Here is a 25,586-nt window from a genome sequence, read left to right as displayed (position 1 = left end):
GACACGTAAAGGAAGTGCTCTCCAAATAACACCACTTGCATTTCAGAACATGTCTTTCACACATGTCTACAAAATCACCTTCACCTTCAAATACAGTTTCGTAGCGACTGACGGAGACGTAGGCAACGTTTAAAGTTGCTATTTCCATTACATCACGTTAATCAGAAAAACGGTAAGTTACATCTGCAGAGGAACAAAATTCCGTTCCTCCCCACGTGGGGCTCGAACCCACGACCCTGGGATTAAGAGCCTTATGTTCTACCGACTGAGCTAGCCGCGCTGCCTCGGTGAGTATATGCCGGTTAGCACGTCACACAGTACTCGTTTGGGTTGATTGGTCCCATACAGAACCTCCCCATGTTGCCTAATGTTTTCCTAACGTCACACTCGTCATGTAGTTCACTTTTATTTCATAATCATTTCTGAGAGGTAACAGAATTGCATGACAACCTGCAGAGCTAGTTTCGTCAAAATTAACACACATACTTGATGTGACTCATAAGCCGAACGAGTTACTTTCCGACGTTATTTTAGATGTGCAAGTGCCAGTCAAAAACACGCGGCGACGGCAATATGCAAACCAATTCGCTAGTTAACACCGGTCTTGTTGTGCGTGTTTTAAGCTGAAGAGCATCTCCAAGCAGAAAATGGTCAACAGCAACGTTCACACGGTTTCGTACTGCTCAAGTGCTACACTAAAACGGTATGTTTCTTTTTCAGATCTGGAAAAATACGACCGAGAGAGGAATCAAACACGCAATCTTCGGTTACGAAGTCCGACGCCTTATCCATTAGGCCACACGGTCACTGACAAACAAGTGGAACTTATATACGACTCATCTCAAAACGCTCACACCACTGAGGAGTTGTGTTTTCGTTCTACACAGACGCTGCCCCTTGCTCTTTCCCACCCATTTGATACATTCAACCTCCTACGAGACCTACCAAATATAGACTGGGAAACTAAACCACACACTTTGTGCATTCGGAAATGTAAGGCAGGGCGTCCCTCGCCGCATTTGCTACGATGTCCATTTGCTACTTCTGCAGAAGTGGCGGCGGCGACGACGACGACGACAACCGCGGAAGGCTCTGAGATATGTGAAAAATACATCTATAAAATATATTTCAGACTGTCCCATCCCACCTTATGCTGTACCGCTTTGGCAAATGCTTTATCTGCGCCATTCGCCTTAATCACATCTGAGAGTAATTCTTAATAAAACGCCTCTCGCTAATTGTTAGTCATCCCAGATACTGTTTGCTATAAGGCCACGACGCGCAACTGATATCCAAAATTCGTCTGCCTCCTGTGAGGATCGAACTCACGACCCCTGGTTTACTAGACCAGTGCTCTGCCACTGAGCTAAAGAGGCGCGGCCTAGCGGTACTTTTGCGTACTTCATCCTTACGGTCGTCTGGATCATCAGACTTCAGCTGACAACACTTCATATTACCGTCTCGTATTTGCAGCTATGGCGACCCATTACTGCTTGGCTACACATCTGACACGTAAAGGAAGTGCTCTCCAAATAACACCACGTGCATTTCAGAACATGTCTTTCACACATGTCTACAAAATCACCTTCACCTTCAAATACAGGTTCGTAGCGACTGACGGAGACGTAGGCAAAGTTTAAAGTTGCTATTTCCATTACATCACGTTAATCAGAAAAACGTTCAGTTACATCTGCAGAGGAACAATTTCCGTTCCTCCCCACGTGGGGCTCGAACCCACGACCCTGGGATTAAGAGCCTTATGTTCTACCGACTGAGCTAGCCGCGCTGCCTCGGTGAGTATATGCCGGTTAGCACGTCACACAGTACTCGTTTGGGTTGATTGGTCCCATACAGAACCTCCCCATGTTGCCTAATGTTTTCCTAACGTCACACTCGTCACGTAGTTCACTTTTATTTCATAATCATTTCTGAGAGGTAACAGAATTGCATGACAACCTGCAGAGCTAGTTTCGTCAAAATTAACACACATACTTGATGTGACTCATAAGCCGAACGAGTTACTTTCCGACGTTATTTTAGATGTGCAAGTGCCAGTCAAAAACCCGCGGCGACGGCAATATGCAAACCAATTCGCTAGTTAACACCGGTCTTGTTGTGCGTGTTTTAAGCTGAAGAGCATCTCCAAGCAGAACATGGTCAACAGCAACATCCACACGGTTTCGTACTGCTCAAGTGCTACACTAAAACGGTATGTTTCTTTTTCAGATCTGGAAAAACACGACCGAGACAGGAATCAGACACGCAATCTTCGGATACGAAGTCCGACGCCTTATCCATTAGGCCACACGGTCACTGACAAACAAGTGGAACTTATATACGACTCATCTCAAAACGCTCACACCACTGAGGAGTTGTGTTTTCGTTCTACACAGACGCTGCCCCTTGCTCTTTCCCACCCATTTGATACATTCAACCTGCTACGAGACCTACCAAATATAGACTGGGAAACTAAACCACACACTTTGTGCATTCGGAAATGTAAGGCAGGGCGTCCCTCGCCGCATTTGCTACGATGTCCATTTGCTACTTCTGCAGAAGTGGCGGCGGCAGCGGCGACGACGACGACGACGACGACGACAACCGCGGAAGGCTCTGAGATATGTGAGAAATACATCTATAAAATATATTTCAGACTGTCCCATCCCACCTTATGCTGTACCGCTTTGGCAAATGCTTTATCTGCGCCATTCGCCTTAATCACATCTGAGAGTAATTCTTAATAAAACGCCTCTCGCTAATTGTTAGTCATCCCAGATACTGTTTGCTATAAGGCCACGACGCGCAACTGATATCCAAAATTCGTCTGCCTCCTGTGAGGATCGAACTCACGACCCCTGGTTTACTAGACCAGTGCTCTGCCACTGAGCTAAAGACGCGCGGCCTAGCGGTACTTTTGCGTACTTCATCCTTACGGTCGTCTGGATCATCAGACTTCAGCTGACAACACTTCATATTACCGTCTCATATTTGCAGCTATGGCGACCCATTACTGCTTGGCTACACATCTGACACGTAAAGGAAGTGCTCTCCAAATAACACCACTTGCATTTCAGAACATGTCTTTCACACATGTCTACAAAATCACCTTCACCTTCAAATACAGTTTCGTAGCGACTGACGGAGACGTAGGCAAAGTTTAAAGTTGCTATTTCCATTACATCACGTTAATCAGAAAAACGGTAAGTGACATCTGCAGAGGAACAAAATTCCGTTCCTCCCCACGTGGGGCTCGAACCCACGACCCTGGGATTAAGAGCCTTATGTTCTACCGACTGAGCTAGCCGCGCTGCCTCGGTGAGTATACGCCGGTTAGCACGTCACACAGTACTCGTTTGGGTTGATTGGTCCCATACAGAACCTCCCCATGTTGCCTAATGTTTTCCTAACGTCACACTCGTCACGTAGTTCACTTTTATTTCATAATCATTTCTGAGAGGTAACAGAATTGCATGACAACCTGCAGAGCTAGTTTCGTCAAAATTAACACACATACTTGATGTGACTCATAAGCCGAACGAGTTACTTTCCGACGTTATTTTAGATGTGCAAGTGCCAGTCAAAAACACGCGGCGACGGCAATATGCAAACCAATTCGCTAGTTAACACCGGTCTTGTTGTGCGTGTTTTAAGCTGAAGAGCATCTCCAAGCAGAAAATGGTCAACAGCAACATTCACACGGTTTCGTACTGCTCAAGTGCTACACTAAAACGGTATGTTTCTTTTTCAGATCTGGAAAAACGCGACCGAGAGAGGAATCAAACACGCAATCTTCGGATACGAAGTCCGACGCCTTATCCATTAGGCCACACGGTCACTGACAAACAAGTGGAACTTATATACGACTCATCTCAAAACGCTCACACCACTGAGGAGTTGTGTTTTCGTTCTACACAGACGCTGCCCCTTGCTCTTTCCCACCCATTTGATACATTCAACCTGCTACGAGACCTACCAAATATAGACTGGGAAACTAAACCACACACTTTGTGCATTCGGAAATGTAAGGCAGGGCGTCCCTCGCCGCATTTGCTACGATGTCCATTTGCTACTTCTGCAGAAGTGGCGGCGGCGGCGGCGACGACGACGACGACGACGACGACGACGACGACGACGACGACGACGACGACGACCGCGGAAGGCTCTGAGATATGTGAGAAATACATCTATAAAATATATTTCAGACTGTCCCATCCCACCTTATGCTGTACCGCTTTGGCAAATGCTTTATCTGCGCCATTCGCCTTAATCACATCTGAGAGTAATTCTTAATAAAACGCCTCTCGCTAATTGTTAGTCATCCCAGATACTGTTTGCTATAAGGCCACGACGCGCAACTGATATCCAAAACTCGTCTGCCTCCTGTGAGGATCGAACTCACGACCGCTGGTTTACTAGACCAGTGCTCTGCCACTGAGCTAAAGAGGCGCGGCCTAGCGGTACTTTTGCGTACTTCATCCTTACGGTCGTCTGGATCATCAGACTTCAGCTGACAACACTTCATATTACCGTCTAATATTTGCAGCTATGGCGACCCATTACTGCTTGGCTACACATCTGACACGTAAAGGAAGTGCTCTCCAAATAACACCACTTGCATTTCAGAACATGTCTTTCTCACATGTCTACAAAGTCACCTTCACCTTCAAATACAGTTTCCTTGCGACTGACGGAGACGTAGGCAAAGTTTAAAGTTACTATATCCATTACATCACGTTAATCAGAAAAACGGTAAGTTACATCTGCAGAGGAACAAAATTCCGTTCCTCCCCACGTGGGGCTCGAACACACGACCCTGGGATTAAGAGCCTTATGTTCTACCGACTGAGCTAGCCGCGCTGCCTCAGTGAGTATATGCCGGTTAGCACGTCACACAGTACTCGATTGGGTTGATTGGTCCCATACAGAACCTCCCCATGTTGCCTAATGTTTTCCTAACGTCACACTCGTCACGTAGTTCACTTTTATTTCATAATCATTTCTGAGAGGTAACAGAATTGCATGACAACCTGCAGAGCTAGTTTCGTCAAAATTAACACACATACTTGATGTGACTCATAAGCCGAACGAGTTACTTTCCGACGTTATTTTAGATGTGCAAGTGCCAGTCAAAAACACGCGGCGACGGCAATATGCAAACCAATTCGCTAGTTAACACCGGTCTTGTTGTGCGTGTTTTAAGCTGAAGAGCATCTCCAAGCAGAAAATGGTCAACAGCAACATTCACACGGTTTCGTACTGCTCAAGTGCTACACTATAACGGTATGTTTCTTTTTCAGATCTGGAAAAACGCGACCGAGAGAGGAATCAAACACGCAATCTTCGGATACGAAGTCCGACGCCTTATCCATTAGGCCACACGGTCACTGACAAACAAGTGGAACTTATATACGACTCATCTCAAAACGCTCACACCACTGAGGAGTTGTGTTTTCGTTCTACACAGACGCTGCCCCTTGCTCTTTCCCACCCATTTGATACATTCAAACTGCTACGAGACCTACCAAATATAGACTGGGAAACTAAACCACACACTTTGTGCATTCGGAAATGTAAGGCAGGGCGTCCCTCGCCGCATTTGCTACGATGTCCATTTGCTACTTCTGCAGAAGTGGCGGCGGCGGCGGCGGCGGCGACGACGACGACGACGACGACGACGACGACGACGACCGCGGAAGGCTCTGAGATATGTGAGAAATACATCTATAAAATATATTTCAGACTGTCCCATCCCACCTTATGCTGTACCGCTTTGGCAAATGCTTTATCTGCGCCATTCGCCTTAATCACATCTGAGAGTAATTCTTAATAAAACGCCTCTCGCTAATTGTTAGTCATCCCAGATACTGTTTGCTATAAGGCCACGACGCGCAACTGATATCCAAAATTCGTCTGCCTCCTGTGAGGATCGAACTCACGACCGCTGGTTTACTAGACCAGTGCTCTGCCACTGAGCTAAAGAGGCGCGGCCTAGCGGTACTTTTGCCTACTTCATCCTTACGGTCGTCTGGATCATCAGACTTCAGCTGACAACACTTCATATTACCGTCTAATATTTGCAGCTATGGCGACCCATTACTGCTTGGCTACACATCTGACACGTAAAGGAAGTGCTCTCCAAATAACACCACTTGCATTTCAGAACATGTCTTTCACACATGTCTACAAAATCACCTTCACCTTCAAATACAGTTTCGTAGCGACTGACGGAGACGTAGGCAAAGTTTAAAGTTGCTATTTCCATTACATCACGTTAATGAGAAAAACGGTAAGTTACATCTGCAGAGGAACAAAATTCCGTTCCTCCCCACGTGCGGCTCGAACCCACGACCCTGGGATTAAGAGCCTTATGTTCTACCGACTGAGCTAGCCGCGCTGCCTCGGTGAGTATATGCCGGTTAGCACGTCACACAGTACTCGTTTGGGTTGATTGGTCCCATACAGAACCTCCCCATGTTGCCTAATGTTTTCCTAACGTCACACTCGTCACGTAGTTCACTTTTATTTCATAATCATTTCTGAGAGGTAACAGAATTGCATGACAACCTGCAGAGCTAGTTTCGTCAAAATTAACACACATACTTGATGTGACTCATAAGCCGAACGAGTTACTTTCCGACGTTATTTTAGATGTGCAAGTGCCAGTCAAAAACCCGCGGCGACGGCAATATGCAAACCAATTCGCTAGTTAACACCGGTCTTGTTGTGCGTGTTTTAAGCTGAAGAGCATCTCCAAGCAGAACATGGTCAACAGCAACATCCACACGGTTTCGTACTGCTCAAGTGCTACACTAAAACGGTATGTTTCTTTTTCAGATCTGGAAAAACACGACCGAGAGAGGAATCAAACACGCAATCTTCGGATACGAAGTCCGACGCCTTATCCATTAGGCCACACGGTCACTGACAAACAAGTGGAACTTATATACGACTCATCTCAAAACGCTCACACCACTAAGGAGTTGTGTTTTCGTTCTACACAGACGCTGCCCCTTGCTCTTTCCCACCCATTTGATACATTCAACCTGCTACGAGACCTACCAAATATAGACTGGGAAACTAAACCACACACTTTGTGCATTCGGAAATGTAAGGCAGGGCGTCCCTCGCCGCATTTGCTACGATGTCCATTTGCTACTTCTGCAGAAGTGGCGGCGGCGGCGGCGACGACGACGACGACGACGACAACCGCGGAAGGCTCTGAGATATGTGAGAAATACATCTATAAAATATATTTCAGACTGTCCCATCCCACCTTATGCTGTACCGCTTTGGCAAGTGCTTTATCTGCGCCATTCGCCTTAATCACATCTGAGAGTAATTCTTAATAAAACGCCTCTCGCTAATTGTTAGTCATCCCAGATACTGTTTGCTATAAGGCCACGACGCGCAACTGATATCCAAAATTCGTCTGCCTCCTGTGAGGATCGAACTCACGACCCCTGGTTTACTAGACCAGTGCTCTGCCACTGAGCTAAAGAGGCGCGGCCTAGCGGTACTTTTGCGTACTTCATCCTTACGGTCGTCTGGATCATCAGACTTCAGCTGACAACACTTCATATTACCGTCTCATATTTGCAGCTATGGCGACCCATTACTGCTTGGCTACACATCTGACACGTAAAGGAAGTGCTCTCCAAATAACACCACTTGCATTTCAGAACATGTCTTTCACACATGTCTACAAAATCACCTTCACCTTCAAATACAGTTTCGTAGCGACTGACGGAGACGTAGGCAAAGTTTAAAGTTGCTATTTCCATTACATCACGTTAATCAGAAAAACGGTAAGTTACATCTGCAGAGGAACAAAATTCCGTTCCTCCCCACGTGGGGCTCGAACCCACGACCCTGGGATTAAGAGCCTTATGTTCTACCGACTGAGCTAGCCGCGCTGCCTCGGTGAGTATACGCCGGTTAGCACGTCACACAGTACTCGTTTGGGTTGATTGGTCCCATACAGAACCTCCCCATGTTGCCTAATGTTTTCCTAACGTCACACTCGTCACGTAGTTCACTTTTATTTCATAATCATTTCTGAGAGGTAACAGAATTGCATGACAACCTGCAGAGCTAGTTTCGTCAAAATTAACACACATACTTGATGTGACTCATAAGCCGAACGACTTACTTTCCGACGTTATTTTAGATGTGCAAGTGCCAGTCAAAAACCCGCGGCGACGGCAATATGCAAACCAATTCGCTAGTTAACACCGGTCTTGTTGTGCGTGTTTTAAGCTGAAGAGCATCTCCAAGCAGAAAATGGTCAACAGCAACATTCACACGGTTTCGTACTGCTCAAGTGCTACACTAAAACGGTATGTTTCTTTTTCAGATCTGGAAAAACGCGACCGAGAGAGGAATCAAACACGCAATCTTCGGATACGAAGTCCGACGCCTTATCCATTAGGCCACACGGTCACTGACAAACAAGTGGAACTTATATACGACTCATCTCAAAACGCTCACACCACTGAGGAGTTGTGTTTTCGTTCTACACAGACGCTGCCCCTTGCTCTTTCCCACCCATTTGATACATTCAACCTGCTACGAGACCTACCAAATATAGACTGGGAAACTAAACCACACACTTTGTGCATTCGGAAATGTAAGGCAGGGCGTCCCTCGCCGCATTTGCTACGATGTCCATTTGCTACTTCTGCAGAAGTGGCGGCGGCGGCGGCGACGACGACGACGACGACGACGACGACGACGACGACCGCGGAAGGCTCTGAGATATGTGAGAAATACATCTATAAAATATATTTCAGACTGTCCCATCCCACCTTATGCTGTACCGCTTTGGCAAATGCTTTATCTGCGCCATTCGCCTTAATCACATCTGAGAGTAATTCTTAATAAAACGCCTCTCGCTAATTGTTAGTCATCCCAGATACTGTTTGCTATAAGGCCACGACGCGCAACTGATATCCAAAATTCGTCTGCCTCCTGTGAGGATCGAACTCACGACCGCTGGTTTACTAGACCAGTGCTCTGCCACTGAGCTAAAGAGGCGCGGCCTAGCGGTACTTTTGCCTACTTCATCCTTACGGTCGTCTGGATCATCAGACTTCAGCTGACAACACTTCATATTACCGTCTAATATTTGCAGCTATGGCGACCCATTACTGCTTGCCTACACATCTGACACGTAAAGGAAGTGCTCTCCAAATAACACCACTTGCATTTCAGAACATGTCTTTCACACATGTCTACAAAATCACCTTCACCTTCAAATACAGTTTCGTAGCGACTGACGGAGACGTAGGCAAAGTTTAAAGTTGCTATTTCCATTACATCACGTTAATGAGAAAAACGGTAAGTTACATCTGCAGAGGAACAAAATTCCGTTCCTCCCCACGTGGGGCTCGAACCCACGACCCTGGGATTAAGAGCCTTATGTTCTACCGACTGAGCTAGCCGCGCTGCCTCGGTGAGTATATGCCGGTTAGCACGTCACACAGTACTCGTTTGGGTTGATTGGTCCCATACAGAACCTCCCCATGTTGCCTAATGTTTTCCTAACGTCACACTCGTCACGTAGTTCACTTTTATTTCATAATCATTTCTGAGAGGTAACAGAATTGCATGACAACCTGCAGAGCTAGTTTCGTCAAAATTAACACACATACTTGATGTGACTCATAAGCCGAACGAGTTACTTTCCGACGTTATTTTAGATGTGCAAGTGCCAGTCAAAAACCCGCGGCGACGGCAATATGCAAACCAATTCGCTAGTTAACACCGGTCTTGTTGTGCGTGTTTTAAGCTGAAGAGCATCTCCAAGCAGAACATGGTCAACAGCAACATCCACACGGTTTCGTACTGCTCAAGTGCTACACTAAAACGGTATGTTTCTTTTTCAGATCTGGAAAAACACGACCGAGAGAGGAATCAAACACGCAATCTTCGGATACGAAGTCCGACGCCTTATCCATTAGGCCACACGGTCACTGACAAACAAGTGGAACTTATATACGACTCATCTCAAAACGCTCACACCACTGAGGAGTTGTGTTTTCGTTCTACACAGACGCTGCCCCTTGCTCTTTCCCACCCATTTGATACATTCAACCTGCTACGAGACCTACCAAATATAGACTGGGAAACTAAACCACACACTTTGTGCATTCGGAAATGTAAGGCAGGGCGTCCCTCGCCGCATTTGCTACGATGTCCATTTGCTACTTCTGCAGAAGTGGCGACGACGACGACGACGACAACCGCGGAAGGCTCTGAGATATGTGAGAAATACACCTATAAAATATATTTCAGACTGTCCCATCCCACCTTATGCTGTACCGCTTTGGCAAATGCTTTATCTGCGCCATTCGCCTTATACACATCTGAGAGTAATTCTTAATAAAACGCCTCTCGCTAATTGTTAGTCATCCCAGATACTGTTTGCTATAAGGCCACGACGCGCAACTGATATCCAAAATTCGTCTGCCTCCTGTGAGGATCGGACTCACGACCCCTGGTTTACTAGACCAGTGCTCTGCCACTGAGCTAAAGAAGCGCGGCCTAGCGGTACTATTGCGTACTTCAACCTTACGGTCGTCTGGATCATCAGACTTCAGCTGACAACACTTCATATTACCGTCTAATATTTGCAGCTATGGCGACCCATTACTGCTTGGCTACACATCTGACACGTAAAGGAAGTGCTCTCCAAATAACACCACTTGCATTTCAGAACATGTCTTTCTCACATGTCTACAAAGTCACCTTCACCTTCAAATACAGTTTCCTTGCGACTGACGGAGACGTAGGCAAAGTTTAAAGTTACTATATCCATTACATCACGTTAATCAGAAAAACGGTAAGTTACATCTGCAGAGGAACAAAATTCCGTTCCTCCCCACGTGGGGCTCGAACACACGACCCTGGGATTAAGAGCCTTATGTTCTACCGACTGAGCTAGCCGCGCTGCCTCAGTGAGTATATGCCGGTTAGCACGTCACACAGTACTCGATTGGGTTGATTGGTCCCATACAGAACCTCCCCATGTTGCCTAATGTTTTCCTAACGTCACACTCGTCACGTAGTTCACTTTTATTTCATAATCATTTCTGAGAGGTAACAGAATTTCATGACAACCTGCAGAGCTAGTTTCGTCAAAATTAACACACATACTTGATGTGACTCATAAGCCGAACGAGTTACTTTCCGACGTTATTTTAGATGTGCAAGTGCCAGTCAAAACCCGCGGCGACGGCAATATGCAAACCAATTCGCTAGTTAACACCGGTCTTGTTGTGCGTGTTTTAAGCTGAAGAGCATCTCCAAGCAGAAAATGGTCAACAGCAACATTCACACGGTTTCGTACTGCTCAAGTGCTACACTAAAACGGTATGTTTCTTTTTCAGATCTGGAAAAACACGACCGAGAGAGGAATCAAACACGCAATCTTCGGACACGAAGTCCGACGCCTTATCCATTAGGCCACACGGTCACTGACAAACAAGTGGAACTTATATACGACTCATCTCAAAACGCTCACACCACTGAGGAGTTGTGTTTTCGTTCTACACAGACGCTGCCCCTTGCTCTTTCCCACCCATTTGATACATTCAAACTGCTACGAGACCTACCAAATATAGACTGGGAAACTAAACCACACACTTTGTGCATTCGGAAATGTAAGGCAGGGCGTCCCTCGCCGCATTTGCTACGATGTCCATTTGCTACTTCTGCAGAAGTGGCGGCGGCGGCGACGACGACGACGACGACGACGACGACGACGACGACGACGACGACGACGACAACCACGGAAGGCTCTGAGATATGTGAGAAATACATCTATAAAATATATTTCAGACTGTCCCATCCCACCTTATGCTGTACCGCTTTGGCAAATGCTTTATCTGCGCCATTCGCCTTAATCACATCTGAGAGTAATTCTTAATAAAACGCCTCTCGCTAATTGTTAGTCATCCCAGATACTGTTTGCTATAAGGCCACGACGCGCAACTGATATCCAAAATTCGTCTCCCTCCTGTGAGGATGGAACTCACGACCGCTGGTTTACTAGACCAGTGCTCTGCCACTGAGCTAAAGAGGCGCGGCCTAGCGGTACTTTTGCGTACTTCATCCTTACGGTCGTCTGGATCATCAGACTTCAGCTGACAACACTTCATATTACCGTCTAATATTTGTAGCTATGGCGACCCATTACTGCTTGCCTACACATCTGACACGTAAAGGAAGTGCTCTCCAAATAACACCACTTGCATTTCAGAACATGTCTTTCACACATGTCTACAAAATCACCTTCACCTTCAAATACAGTTTCGTAGCGACTGACGGAGACGTAGGCAAAGTTTAAAGTTGCTATTTCCATTACATCACGTTAATGAGAAAAACGGTAAGTTACATCTGCAGAGGAACAAAATTCCGTTCCTCCCCACGTGGAGCTCGAACCCACGACCCTGGGATTAAGAGCCTTATGTTCTACCGACTGAGCTAGCCGCGCTGCCTCGGTGAGTATATGCCGGTTAGCACGTCACACAGTACTCGTTTGGGTTGATTGGTCCCATACAGAACCTCCCCATGTTGCCTAATGTTTTCCTAACGTCACACTCGTCACGTAGTTCACTTTTATTTCATAATCATTTCTGAGAGGTAACAGAATTGCATGACAACCTGCAGAGCTAGTTTCGTCAAAATTAACACACATACTTGATGTGACTCATAAGCCGAACGAGTTACTTTCCGATGTTATTTTAGATGTGCAAGTGCCAGTCAAAAACCCGCGGCGACGGCAATATGCAAACCAATTCGCTAGTTAACACCGGTCTTGTTGTGCGTGTTTTAAGCTGAAGAGCATCTCCAAGCAGAACATGGTCAACAGCAACATCCACACGGTTTCGTACTGCTCAAGTGCTACACTAAAACGGTATGTTTCTTTTTCAGATCTGGAAAAACACGACCGAGAGAGGAATCAAACACGCAATCTTCGGATACGAAGTCCGACGCCTTATCCATTAGGCCACACGGTCACTGACAAACAAGTGGAACTTATATACGACTCATCTCAAAACGCTCACACCACTGAGGAGTTGTGTTTTCGTTCTACACAGACGCTGCCCCTTGCTCTTTCCCACCCATTTGATACATTCAACCTGCTACGAGACCTACCAAATATAGACTGGGAAACTAAACCACACACTTTGTGCATTCGGAAATGTAAGGCAGGGCGTCCCTCGCCGCATTTGCTACGATGTCCATTTGCTACTTCTGCAGAAGTGGCGACGACGACGACGACGACGACGACGACGACGACAACCGCGGAAGGCTCTGAGATATGTGAGAAATACATCTATAAAATATATTTCAGACTGTCCCATCCCACCTTATGCTGTACCGCTTTGGCAAATGCTTTATCTGCGCCATTCGCCGTAATCACATCTGAGAGTAATTCTTAATAAAACGCCTCTCGCTAATTGTTAGTCATCCCAGATACTGTTTGCTATAAGGCCACGACGCGCAACTGATATCCAAAATTCGTCTGCCTCCTGTGAGGATCGGACTCACGACCCCTGGTTTACTAGACCAGTGCTCTGCCACTGAGCTAAAGAAGCGCGGCCTAGCGGTACTTTTGCGTACTTCAACCTTACGGTCGTCTGGATCATCGGACTTCAGCTGACAACACTTCATATTACCGTCTAATATTTGCAGCTATGGCGACCCATTACTGCTTGGCTACACATCTGACACGTAAAGGAAGTGCTCACCAAATAACACCACTTGCATTTCAGAACATGTCTTTCACACATGTCTACAAAATCACCTTCACCTTCAAATACAGTTTCCTTGCGACTGACGGAGACGTAGGCAAAGTTTAAAGTTACTATATCCATTACATCACGTTAATCAGAAAAACGGTAAGTTACATCTGCAGAGGAACAAAATTCCGTTCCTCCCCACGTGGGGCTCGAACACACGACCCTGGGATTAAGAGCCTTATGTTCTACCGACTGAGCTAGCCGCGCTGCCTCAGTGAGTATATGCCGGTTAGCACGTCACACAGTACTCGATTGGGTTGATTGGTCCCATACAGAACCTCCCCATGTTGCCTAATGTTTTCCTAACGTCACACTCGACACGTAGTTCACTTTTATTTCATAATCATTTCTGAGAGGTAACAGAATTTCATGACAACCTGCAGAGCTAGTTTCGTCAAAATTAACACACATACTTGATGTGACTCATAAGCCGAACGAGTTACTTTCCGACGTTATTTTAGATGTGCAAGTGCCAGTCAAAAACCCGCGGCGACGGCAATATGCAAACCAATTCGCTAGTTAACACCGGTCTTGTTGTGCGTGTTTTAAGCTGAAGAGCATCTCCAAGCAGAAAATGGTCAACAGCAACATTCACACGGTTTCGTACTGCTCAAGTGCTACACTAAAACGGTATGTTTCTTTTTCAGATCTGGAAAAACACGACCGAGAGAGGAATCAAACACGCAATCTTCGGACACGAAGTCCGACGCCTTATCCATTAGGCCACACGGTCACTGACAAACAAGTGGAACTTATATACGACTCATCTCAAAACGCTCACACCACTGAGGAGTTGTGTTTTCGTTCTACACAGACGCTGCCTCTTGCTCTTTCCCACCCATTTGATACATTCAACCTGCTACGAGACCTACCAAATATAGACTGGGAAACTAAACCACACACTTTGTGCATTCGGAAATGTAAGGCAGGGCGTCCCTCGCCGCATTTGCTACGATGTCCATTTGCTACTTCTGCAGAAGTGGCGGCGGCGGCGACGACGACGACGACGACGACGACGACGACGACGACGACGACGACAACCGCGGAAGGCTCTTAGATATGTGAGAAATACATCTATAAAATATATTTCAGACTGTCCCATCCCACCTTATGCTGTACCGCTTTGGCAAATTCTTTATCTGCGCCATTCGCCTTAATCACATCTGAGAGTAATTCTTAATAAAACGCCTCTCGCTAATTGTTAGTCATCCCAGATACTGTTTGCTATAAGGCCACGACGCGCAACTGATATCCAAAATTCGTCTGCCTCCTGTGAGGATCGAACTCACGACCGCTGGTTTACTAGACCAGTGCTCTGCCACTGAGCTAAAGAGGCGCGGCCTAGCGGTACTTTTGCATACTTCATCCTTACGGTCGTCTGGATCATCAGACTTCAGCTGACAACACTTCATATTACCGTCTCATATTTGCAGCTATGGCGACCCATTACTGCTTGGCTACACATCTGACACGTAAAGGAAGTGCTCTCCAAATAACACCACTTGCATTTCAGAACATGTCTTTCACACATGTCTACAAAATCACCTTCACCTTCAAATACAGTTTCCTTGCGACTGACAGAGACGTAGGCAAAGTTTAAAGTTGCTATTTCCATTACATCACGTTAATCAGAAGAACGGTAAGTTACATCTGCAGAGGAACAAAATTCCGTTCCTCCCCACGTGGGGCTCGAACCCACGAACCTGGGATTAAGAGCCTTATGTTCTACCGACTGAGCTAGCCGCGCTGCCTCGGTGAGTATATGCCGGTTAGCACGTCACACAGTACTCGTTTGGGTTGATTGGTCCCATACAGAACCTCCCCATGTTGCCTAATGTTTTCCTAACGTCACACTCGTCACGTAGTTCACTTTTATTTCATAATCATTTCTGAGAGGTAGCAGAATTGCATGACAACCTGCTGAGCTAGTTTCGTCAAAATTAACACACATACTTGATGTGACTCATAAGCCGAACGAGTTACTTTCCGACGTTATTTTAGATGTGCAAGTGCCAGTCAAAAACCCGCGGCGACGGCAATATGCAAACCAATTCGCTAGTTAACACCGGTCTTGTTGTGCGTGTTTTAAGCTGAAGAGCATCTCCAAGCAGAAAATGGTCAACAGCAACATTCACACGGTTTCGTACTGCTCAAGTGCTACACTAAAACGGTATGTTTCTTTTTCAGATCTGGAAGAACACGACCGAGAGAGGAATCAAACACGCAATCTTCGGATACGAAGTCCGACGCATTATCCATTAGGCCACACGGTCACTGACAAACAAGTGGAACTTATATACGACTCATCTCAAAACGCTCACACCACTGAGGAGTTGTGTTTTCGTTCTACACAGACGCTGCCCCTTGCTCTTTCCCACCCATTTGATACATTCAACCTGCTACGAGACCTACCAAATATAGACTGGGAAACTAAACTACACACTTTGTGCATTCGGAAATGTAAGGCAGGGCGTCCCTCGCCGCATTTGCTACGATGTGCATTTGCTACTTCTGCAGAAGTGGCGGCGGCGGCGGCGGCGGCGGCGGCGGCGACGACGACGACGACGACCGCGGAAGGCTCTGAGATATGTGAGAAATACATCTATAAAATATATTTCAGACTGTCCCATCCCACCTTATGCTGTACCGCTTTGGCAAATGCTTTATCTGCGCCATTCGCCTTAATCACATCTGAGAGTAATTCTTAATAAAACGCCTCTCGCTAATTGTTAGTCATCCCAGATACTGTTTGCTATAAGGCCACGACGCGCAACTGATATCCAAAATTCGTCTGCCTCCTGTGAGGATCGAACTCACGACCGCTGGTTTACTAGACCAGTGCTCTGCCACTGAGCTAAAGAGGCGCGGCCCAGCGGTGCTTTTGCGTACTTCATCCTTACGGTCGTCTGGATCATCAGACTTCAGCTGACAACACTTCATATTACCGTCTAATATTTGCAGCTATGGCGACCCATTACTGCTTGCCTACACATCTGACACGTAAAGGAAGTGCTCTCCAAATAACACCACTTGCATTTCAGAACATGTCTTTCACACATGTCTACAAAATCACCTTCACCTTCAAATACAGTTTCGTAGCGACTGACGGAGACGTAGGCAAAGTTTAAAGTTGCTATTTCCATTACATCACGTTAATCAGAAAAACGGTAAGTTACATCTGCAGAGGAACAAAATTCCGTTCCTCCCCACATGGGGCTCGAACCCACGAACCTGGGATTAAGAGCCTTATGTTCTACCGACTGAGCTAGCCGCGCTGCCTCGGTGAGTATATGCCGGTTAGCACGTCACACAGTACTCGTTTGGGTTGATTGGTCCCATACAGAACCTCCCCATGTTGCCTAATGTTTTCCTAACGTCACACTCGTCACGTAGTTCACTTTTATTTCATAATCATTTCTGAGAGGTAACAGAATTGCATGACAACCTGCAGAGCTAGTTTCGTCAAAATTAACACACATACTTGATGTGACTCATAAGCCGAACGAGTTACTTTCCGACGTTATTTTAGATGTGCAAGTGCCAGTCAAAAACCCGCGGCGACGGCAATATGCAAACCAATTCGCTAGTTAACACCGGTCTTGTTGTGCGTGTTTTAAGCTGAAGAGCATCTCCAAGCAGAAAATGGTCAACAGCAACATTCACACGGTTTCGTACTGCTCAAGTGCTACACTAAAACGGTATGTTTCTTTTTCAGATCTGGAAAAACACGACCGAGAGAGGAATCAAACACGCAATCTTCGGATACGAAGTCCGACGCCTTATCCATTAGGCCACACAGTCACTGACAAACAAGTGGAACTTATATACGACTCATCTCAAAACGCTCACACCACTGAGGAGTTGTGTTTTCGTTCTACACAGACGCTGCCCCTTGCTCTTTCCCACCCATTTGATACATTCAACCTGCTACGAGACCTACCAAATATAGACTGGGAAACTAAACCACACACTTTGTGCATTCGGAAATGTAAGGCAGGGCGTCCCTCGCCGCATTTGCTACGATGTCCATTTGCTACTTCTGCAGAAGTGGCGGCGGCGGCGGCGACGACGACGACGACGACGACGACGACGACGACAACCGCGGAAGGCTCTGAGATATGTGAAAAATACATCTATAAAATATATTTCAGACTGTCCCATCCCACCTTATGCTGTACCGCTTTGGCTAATGCTTTATCAGCGCCATTCGCCTTAATCACATCTGAGAGTAATTCTTAATAAAACGCCTCTCGCTAATTGTTAGACATCCCAGATACTGTTTGCTATAAGGCCACGACGCGCAACTGATATCCAAAATTCGTCTGCCTCCTGTGAGGATCGAACTCACGACCGCTGGTTTACTAGACCAGTGCTCTGCCACTGAGCTAAAGAGGCGCGGCCTAGCGGTACTTTTGCGTACTTCATCCTTACGGTCGTCTGGATCATCAGACTTCAGCTGACAACACTTCATATTACCGTCTAATATTTGCAGCTATGGCGACCCATTACTGCTTGGCTACACATCTGACACGTAAAGGAAGTGCTCTCCAAATAACACCACTTGCATTTCAGAACATGTCTTTCACACATGTCTACAAAATCACCTTCACCTTCAAATACAGTTTCGTAGCGACTGACGGAGACGTAGGCAAAGTTTAAAGTTGCTATTTCCATTACATCACGTTAATCAGAAAAACGGTAAGTTACATCTGCAGAGGAACAAAATTCCGTTCCTCCCCACGTGGGGCTCGAACCCACGACACTGGGATTAAGAGCCTTATGTTCTACCGACTGAGCTAGCCGCGCTGCCTCGGTGAGTATATGCCGGTTAGCACGTCACACAGTACTCGTTTGGGTTGATTGGTCCCATACAGAACCTCCCCATGTTGCCTAATGTTTTCCTAACGTCACACTCGTCACGTAGTTCACTTTTATTTCATAATCATTTCTGAGAGGTAACAGAATTGCGTGACAACCTGCTGAGCTAGTTTCGTGAAAATTAACACACATACTTGATGTGACTCTTAAGCCGAACGAGTTACTTTCCGACGTTATTTTAGATGTGCAAGTGCCAGTCAAAAACCCGCGGCGACGGCAATATGCAAACCAATTCGCTAGTTAACACCGGTCTTGTTGTGCGTGTTTTAAGCTGAAGAGCATCTCCAAGCAGAAAATGGTCAACAGCAACATTCACACGGTTTCGTACTGCTCAAGTGCTACACTAAAACGGTATGTTTCTTTTTCAGATCTGGAAAAACACGACCGAGAGAGGAATCAAACACGCAATCTTCGGATACGAAGTCCGACGCCTTATCCATTAGGCCACACAGTCACTGACAAACAAGTGGAACTTATATACGACTCATCTCAAAACGCTCACACCACTGAGGAGTTGTGTTTTCGTTCTACACAGACGCTGCCCCTTGCTCTTTCCCACCCATTTGATACATTCAACCTGCTACGAGACCTACCAAATATAGACTGGGAAACTAAACCACACACTTTGTGCATTCGGAAATGTAAGGCAGGGCGTCCCTCGCCGCATTTGCTACGATGTCCATTTGCTACTTCTGCAGAAGTGGCGGCGGCGACGACGACGACGACGACGACGACGACGACGACGACGACGACGACGACGACAACCGCGGAAGGCTCTGAGATATGTGAAAAATACATCTATAAAATATATTTCAGACTGTCCCATCCCACCTTATGCTGTACCGCTTTGGCTAATGCTTTATCAGCGCCATTCGCCTTAATCACATCTGAGAGTAATTCTTAATAAAACGCCTCTCGCTAATTGTTAGACATCCCAGATACTGTTTGCTATAAGGCCACGACGCGCAACTGATATCCATAATTCGTCTGCCTCCTGTGAGGATCGAACTCACGACCGCTGGTTTACTAGACCAGTGCTCTGCCACTGAGCTAAAGAGGCGCGGCCTAGCGGTACTTTTGCGTACTTCATCCTTACGGTCGTCTGGATCATCAGACTTCAGCTGACAACACTTCATATTACCGTCTAATATTTGCAGCTATGGCGACCCATTACTGCTTGGCTACACATCTGACACGTAAAGGAAGTGCTCTCCAAATAACACCACTTGCATTTCAGAACATGTCTTTCACACATGTCTACAAAATCACCTTCACCTTCAAATACAGTTTCGTAGCGACTGACGGAGACGTAGGCAAAGTTTAAAGTTGCTATTTCCATTACATCACGTTAATGAGAAAAACGGTAAGTTACATCTGCAGAGGAACAAAATTCCGTTCCTCCCCACGTGGGGCTCAAACCCACGACCCTGGGATAATTGTAACCCTTTAAGAGAGAAGAGCGGCCGATTTGACAATCTGGCATTAGGTCCATTCGATAACAAACGTCGAAAACGAGCGGATTTCTTAGGTTTTTACTGCATACGAACGATATTCAGATTCTCTCGTGTAACGTGGCTGCTAGACCTCGTTTCATGCAAAATATTAGGGTCTTCGGTCGTCTCTAAGGCACCAAAGTTAGCATACAAGTGAATCATCGATAACTATAACTTGAATTGTACTGCTTCTTAATGACCGAATACATAAACTTTAAAACATCTCCCTTCTTCTACCATGGTGCTTTTAGTGTCTCCGCATACCGCAGCACTTAGCATGAGCCTGCAGACGATAATTGTAACCGTTTTAGAGGGAATAGCGGCCAATGTGACAATCTGGTATTATTTCGATTCGATAACAAACGACGGAAACGAGCGGATTTCTTAGGTTTTTACTGGATACGAACGCTTGTCATATTCTCTCGTGTAGCGTGGCTGCTACACCTTGTTTCATGCAAACTATTAAGGTCTTCGGTCGTCTCCAAGGCACCAAAGTCGGCTAATAAGTGAATGATCGATAACTTTAGCTTGAATTGTACTGATTCTGAATTGCCGAATACATGAACTTAAAAGCTTCTTACCTCTTCTACTATGGTGCTTTTAGTGTCTCCGCATACCGCAGCACTTGGCATGAGCCTGCAGAAGATAATTGTAACAGTTTTAGAGAGAATAGCGGCCAATGTGACAATCTGGTATTATTTCGATTCGATAACAAACGACGAAAACGAGCGGATTTTTTAGGTTTTCACTGCATACGAATGATATTCATATTCTATCGTGTAACGTGGCTGCTAGACCTCGTTTCATGCAAAATATTAAGGTCTTCGGTCGTCTCTAAGGCACCAAAGTTAGCAAATAAGTGAATCATCGATAACTATAACTTGAATAGTACTGCTTCTGAATGACCGAATTCATAAACTTTAAAATTTCTCCCTTCTTCTACGATGGTGCTTTTAGTGTCTCCGCATACCGCAGCACTCGGCATGTGCCTGCAGACGCTAATTGTAACAGTTTCAGAGAGAATAGCGGCCAATGTGACAATCTGGCACTAGGTCGATTCGATAACAAATGACGAATACGAGCGTATTTCTTAGGAATTTTCTGCATACGAACGCTTTTCATATTCTCTCGTGTAACGTTTCTGCTAGACCTTGTTTCATGCAAAATATTAAGGTCGTCGGTCGTCTGCAAGGCACCAAAGTCGGCTAATAAGTGAATGATCGATAACTATAACTTTAATTGTACTGCTTCTGAATGGCCGAATACATGAACTTTAAAGCTTCTCCCCTGTTCTACTTTGGTGCTTTGAGGGTCTCCGCATACCGCGGCTTTCGGCATGAGCCTGCAGACGATAATTGTAACTGTTTCAGAGAGAGTAGCAGCCAATGTGACAATCTGGTATTATTTCGATTCGATAACAAACGACGGAAACGAGCGGATTTCTTAGGTTTTTACTGCATACGAACGCTTACATATTCTCTCCTGTAACGTGGCTGCTAGACCTTGTTTCATGCATAATATTAAGGTCGTCAGTCGTCTCCAAGGCACCAAAGTCGGCTAATAAATGAATGATCGATAAGTATAACTTGAATAGTACTGCTTCTGAATTGCCGAATACATGAACTAAAAAGCTTCTTCCCTATTCTACTAAGGTGCTTTTAGTGTCTCCGCATATCGCAGCAGTCAGCATGAGCCTGCAGACGATAATTGTAACCGTTTTGGAGAGAATAGCGGCCAATGTGACAATGTGGCAATAGGTCGATTCGTTAACAAACGTCGAAAACTAGCGGATTTCTTAGGTTTTTACTGCATACGAACGCTTGTCATATTCTCTCGTGTAACGTGCCTGCTACACCTTGTTTCATACAAACTATTAAGGTCTTCGGTCGTCTCCAAAACACACCAAAGTCGCCTAATAAGTGCATGATCGATAACTATAACTTTAATTGTACTGATTCTGAATTGCCGAATACATGAACTTAAAAGCTTCTTTCCTCTTCTACTATGGTGCTGTTAGTGTCTCCGCATTCCGCAGCACTCAGCATGAGCCTGCGGACGATAATTGTAACCGTTTCAGAGAGAATAGCGGCCAATGTGACAATCTGGCATTAGGTCGATTCGATAACAGTCGAAGAAAACGAGCGTATTTCTTATATTCTTACTTCATAAGAAAGCTTTTCATATTCTCTCGTGTTATGTTGCAGCTAGATCTTCTTTCATGCAAAATATTAAGGTCGTTGGTCGTCTCCAAGGCACCAAAATCTGCTAATAATTGAATGATCGATAACTGTAACTTGAATTGTACTGCTTCTGAATGGCCGAATACATGAATTTAAGAGCTTCTTCCCTCTTCTACTATTGTGCTTTTAGTGTCTCCGCATACCGCAGCACTCGGCATGAGCCTGCACAGGACAATTGTAACCGTTTCAGAGAGATTAGCGGCCAATGTGATAATCTGGCATTAGGTCGATTCGAAAACAAACGACGAATACGAGCGGATTTCTTTGGTTTTTTTTTTTGCATGCGAACGGTTTTCAGATTCTCTCGTGTAACGTGGCTGCTAGACCTTGTTTCATGCAAAATATTATGGTCTTCGGTCGTCTCTAAGGCACCAAAGTTAGCTAATATGTGAATGTTCGATAACTATAACTTGAATTGCACTCCTTCTGAATGGGCGAATACATGAAATTTAAAGCTTCGTCCCTCTTCTACTATAGTGCTTTTAGTGTCTTCGCATAACGCAGCAGTCGGCATGAGCCTGCAGACGATAATTGTAACCGTTTCAGAGAGAATAGCGGCCAATGTGATAATATGGCATTAGGTCGATTCGATAACAAACGTCGAAAACGAGCGGATATCTTAGGTTTTTTTTTGAATGCGAACGATTTTCATATTCTCTCGTGTAAAGTGGGTGCTACACCTTGTTTCATGCAAACTATTAAGCTCTTCGGTCGTCTCCAAGGCACCAAAGTCGGCTAATAAGAGAATGATCGATAACTGTAACTTGAATTGTACTGCTACTGAATTTTTATTTATTTATTTATTTATTTAATTATTTATTTAACCTGGCAAGATTAGGGCCATCAGGCCCTCTCTTACATCTAACCAGGCATTATACTTATTTTACATTCATATGTTTTAGTAGGCATTTTAAACAACATCTAATACAAAAAGTGAGAAAACAATTAGAAAGGTACACCTCGAAAATTACATTATTGAAGGGAAAGATTTTAGACAGCAGTGCTGGCAGCAGGGAGTACGAGGGAGTCTCATGGTGAAGGGAGGAGAAGAATAGAGAGACATGATCAAACATAATTAAGGAAAATATAAAGGAAAAGGGTACTGCGTGGCTAATAGAGATAGATGAAGAGGAAGGCATCTCAGGAGCAGGATAGGAGACGCTAGCTTTGCTATTTGACAGATGAGAGGTTTGCCTTGCATATTAATTTTGTGGAGAATTTTATGAAGATGATAGTAGGAAATGCTTCAGCTTTTTCTTAAAAGCAACAGGAGATTGAATTTTCTTCAAGGTAAGGGGCAGTTTGTTCCAGAGGCGGGCAGCGGCAACTGAGAAGGAGTTTGCAAAAGCTTTTGTTTTGTGAGTGGGCACAGTTAGGATACCAGATAAGAGTGAACTCATGTTTTGATTATGATGGCATGACAGGTTTTTAATCTCTGAAGCTGGGTACTGGGGTGCATGAGCGACGAGGAGTCGGTGAAGTAGACATAGAGTGTGGTAGTCACGTAGTTTGTCCGGCCGCAGCCACCCTAGCTCGGAGTATGAAGCACTAACATGATCATATTGGCGAATGTTGCAGGTGTAACGCACACAGGCATTCATGGTTAGCTCTAGCCGTCTTTTGTTTTCACAACTCATGCCTTGTTGAATCACATCACAATAGTGGAGGTTCGGTAGAACGAGTGCTTGCACGAGCTGGCGTTTCAAGTCTTGTGGGAATATGTTCCGAAACTTTTTGAGAGCATAGAGACAAGCAGACGTCTTTCGGCACACTGCGACTGTATTCTCCGCCCAGTTGAGATGCTCGTCCAAAGTTACGCCCAAGTTCTTCACTGTTTTCTGATATGGTATTGGATTACCTTCGAGCAGAATAGGAGGTAGCCGTTCGCGCAAATCTGAACTTATTAATTTCTGATGGGCTATTAAGATTACTTGCGTCTTTTTTGCATTTAATTTAAGCCCCGGGTTTTTCGCCCATGTCACTACTGAAGACGGATCATCATTCATCACAGCGATTGCAATGTTTACTCCTCCGGTCTGACGCTTAGGTAGAGCTGGAGGTCGTCGGTATATTAATGATGTTTACAGGAGGACAAAACCGACGAAATATCGTTGACATATAAAGAACACAAAAGTGGTCCTATGACTGATCCTTGTGGCACTCTCGAAGAAACATGTTTCCAGGAAGATTTTTCATTTGCCCAGACAACACATTGCTGTCTGTCTTTTAAGTAGCTTTCAAACCCTGTCATTGCACTATCAGAGAAATTAAGCTGTTGCGTTTTTTTGAGTAATATGTCAAAGTTAACAGTGTCAAAGGCTTTGCTGAAGTCCAGTAGCGTCAATATTCTTGCCTTTCGATTGTCGATGGCATATTTCAGGTCATCAGTTACTTTAATTAAAGCAGTGTTTGTGCTGTGATGTTTATGGAAACCGGATTGAATATTGTCATATAGACTGAATTCATGCAAGTGTTCAGTGATTTGGTCATGAACAATATATTCAAGTGCTTTGGAAACAGCAGGCAGTATGCTAATTGGTCGGTAATCACTAGGCAGTTGCGGGTTTTCGATCTTAGGGATGGGTCGAATTATGCTTCTTTTCCATGCAGTGGGGTATATTCCGTTCACGAGGGAAAAATTAAATATGTCAGTTAAGACAGGTACTAAGATGTCGGCAACATTCTTAATCATGGTTATACCGATACTGTCGTTGCCGATTGCATCAGAAGAGATTCTCATTATTGCTTTTCTTGCCGTAATTGTTGTTACATGTTTTAGATGGAAGGTATCGTTGTTAGTAATCCTGTTTGGGGATTCTTGTGGACGGTAATTATCAGCCGTGCTGGTATTCAGAGGTGCAGAGAAGAATTCATTTAATTCGTTAGCTGACACATGAAAAGTAGTTTCCGATTTTGCCTTTCCGACCCCCAAGCTACGGAGATTCTTCCATAGAGTCGTGGGTATCAGATCGCTGCATACAAGGGAGCGAGCGTGCCTCATTTTGCGAATGCATTGTTTCTCTCTGTTCCGTAGCTCTCTATATTCTTCGAAACGCTCGGGTTTCGGATCTGCCTTGAAACGCCTGTGGGCAGCATCGCTATTAAATCATCATTTGACGTAATTCAGCTGTCAGCAATGGAGCAGGAATTTTTCTTACACGGACTGTGCG

The 25,586-nt window shown here is 45.3% G+C and overlaps 13 non-coding genes across 13 annotated transcripts; all 13 read right to left on the bottom strand.

The window, feature by feature from the left end:
- Nucleotides 1–1,304: 1,304 nt before the first annotated feature.
- Trnat-agu (transfer RNA threonine (anticodon AGU)) lies at nucleotides 1,305–1,376 on the bottom strand. Its single transcript has one exon. It is a non-coding gene; the product is annotated as a tRNA-Thr (tRNA).
- A 1,449-nt stretch (nucleotides 1,377–2,825) lies between these two features.
- Nucleotides 2,826–2,897, bottom strand: Trnat-agu (transfer RNA threonine (anticodon AGU)). Its single transcript has one exon. It is a non-coding gene; the product is annotated as a tRNA-Thr (tRNA).
- Nucleotides 2,898–4,374: 1,477 nt separating this feature from the next.
- On the bottom strand, nucleotides 4,375–4,446 carry Trnat-agu (transfer RNA threonine (anticodon AGU)). Its single transcript has one exon. It is a non-coding gene; the product is annotated as a tRNA-Thr (tRNA).
- A 1,465-nt stretch (nucleotides 4,447–5,911) lies between these two features.
- On the bottom strand, nucleotides 5,912–5,983 carry Trnat-agu (transfer RNA threonine (anticodon AGU)). Its single transcript has one exon. It is a non-coding gene; the product is annotated as a tRNA-Thr (tRNA).
- A 1,447-nt stretch (nucleotides 5,984–7,430) lies between these two features.
- Trnat-agu (transfer RNA threonine (anticodon AGU)) lies at nucleotides 7,431–7,502 on the bottom strand. Its single transcript has one exon. It is a non-coding gene; the product is annotated as a tRNA-Thr (tRNA).
- Nucleotides 7,503–8,961: 1,459 nt separating this feature from the next.
- Trnat-agu (transfer RNA threonine (anticodon AGU)) lies at nucleotides 8,962–9,033 on the bottom strand. Its single transcript has one exon. It is a non-coding gene; the product is annotated as a tRNA-Thr (tRNA).
- A 1,432-nt stretch (nucleotides 9,034–10,465) lies between these two features.
- On the bottom strand, nucleotides 10,466–10,537 carry Trnat-agu (transfer RNA threonine (anticodon AGU)). The gene has a single exon. It is a non-coding gene; the product is annotated as a tRNA-Thr (tRNA).
- Nucleotides 10,538–12,010: 1,473 nt separating this feature from the next.
- Trnat-agu (transfer RNA threonine (anticodon AGU)) lies at nucleotides 12,011–12,082 on the bottom strand. The gene has a single exon. It is a non-coding gene; the product is annotated as a tRNA-Thr (tRNA).
- A 1,447-nt stretch (nucleotides 12,083–13,529) lies between these two features.
- On the bottom strand, nucleotides 13,530–13,601 carry Trnat-agu (transfer RNA threonine (anticodon AGU)). Its single transcript has one exon. It is a non-coding gene; the product is annotated as a tRNA-Thr (tRNA).
- A 1,468-nt stretch (nucleotides 13,602–15,069) lies between these two features.
- Nucleotides 15,070–15,141, bottom strand: Trnat-agu (transfer RNA threonine (anticodon AGU)). Its single transcript has one exon. It is a non-coding gene; the product is annotated as a tRNA-Thr (tRNA).
- A 1,456-nt stretch (nucleotides 15,142–16,597) lies between these two features.
- Trnat-agu (transfer RNA threonine (anticodon AGU)) lies at nucleotides 16,598–16,669 on the bottom strand. Its single transcript has one exon. It is a non-coding gene; the product is annotated as a tRNA-Thr (tRNA).
- A 1,459-nt stretch (nucleotides 16,670–18,128) lies between these two features.
- Nucleotides 18,129–18,200, bottom strand: Trnat-agu (transfer RNA threonine (anticodon AGU)). The gene has a single exon. It is a non-coding gene; the product is annotated as a tRNA-Thr (tRNA).
- Nucleotides 18,201–19,671: 1,471 nt separating this feature from the next.
- Trnat-agu (transfer RNA threonine (anticodon AGU)) lies at nucleotides 19,672–19,743 on the bottom strand. Its single transcript has one exon. It is a non-coding gene; the product is annotated as a tRNA-Thr (tRNA).
- Between the last annotated feature and the right edge of the window lie 5,843 nt (nucleotides 19,744–25,586).

This window comes from Schistocerca gregaria, chromosome 4 (genome assembly GCF_023897955.1).
Source record: "Schistocerca gregaria isolate iqSchGreg1 chromosome 4, iqSchGreg1.2, whole genome shotgun sequence".
In the NCBI taxonomy this organism is placed as follows: domain Eukaryota; kingdom Metazoa; phylum Arthropoda; class Insecta; order Orthoptera; family Acrididae; genus Schistocerca; species Schistocerca gregaria.
The sequence above is the reverse complement of the archived record's forward strand: the minus strand, read 5'-3'. Positions and strand labels throughout refer to the sequence as shown.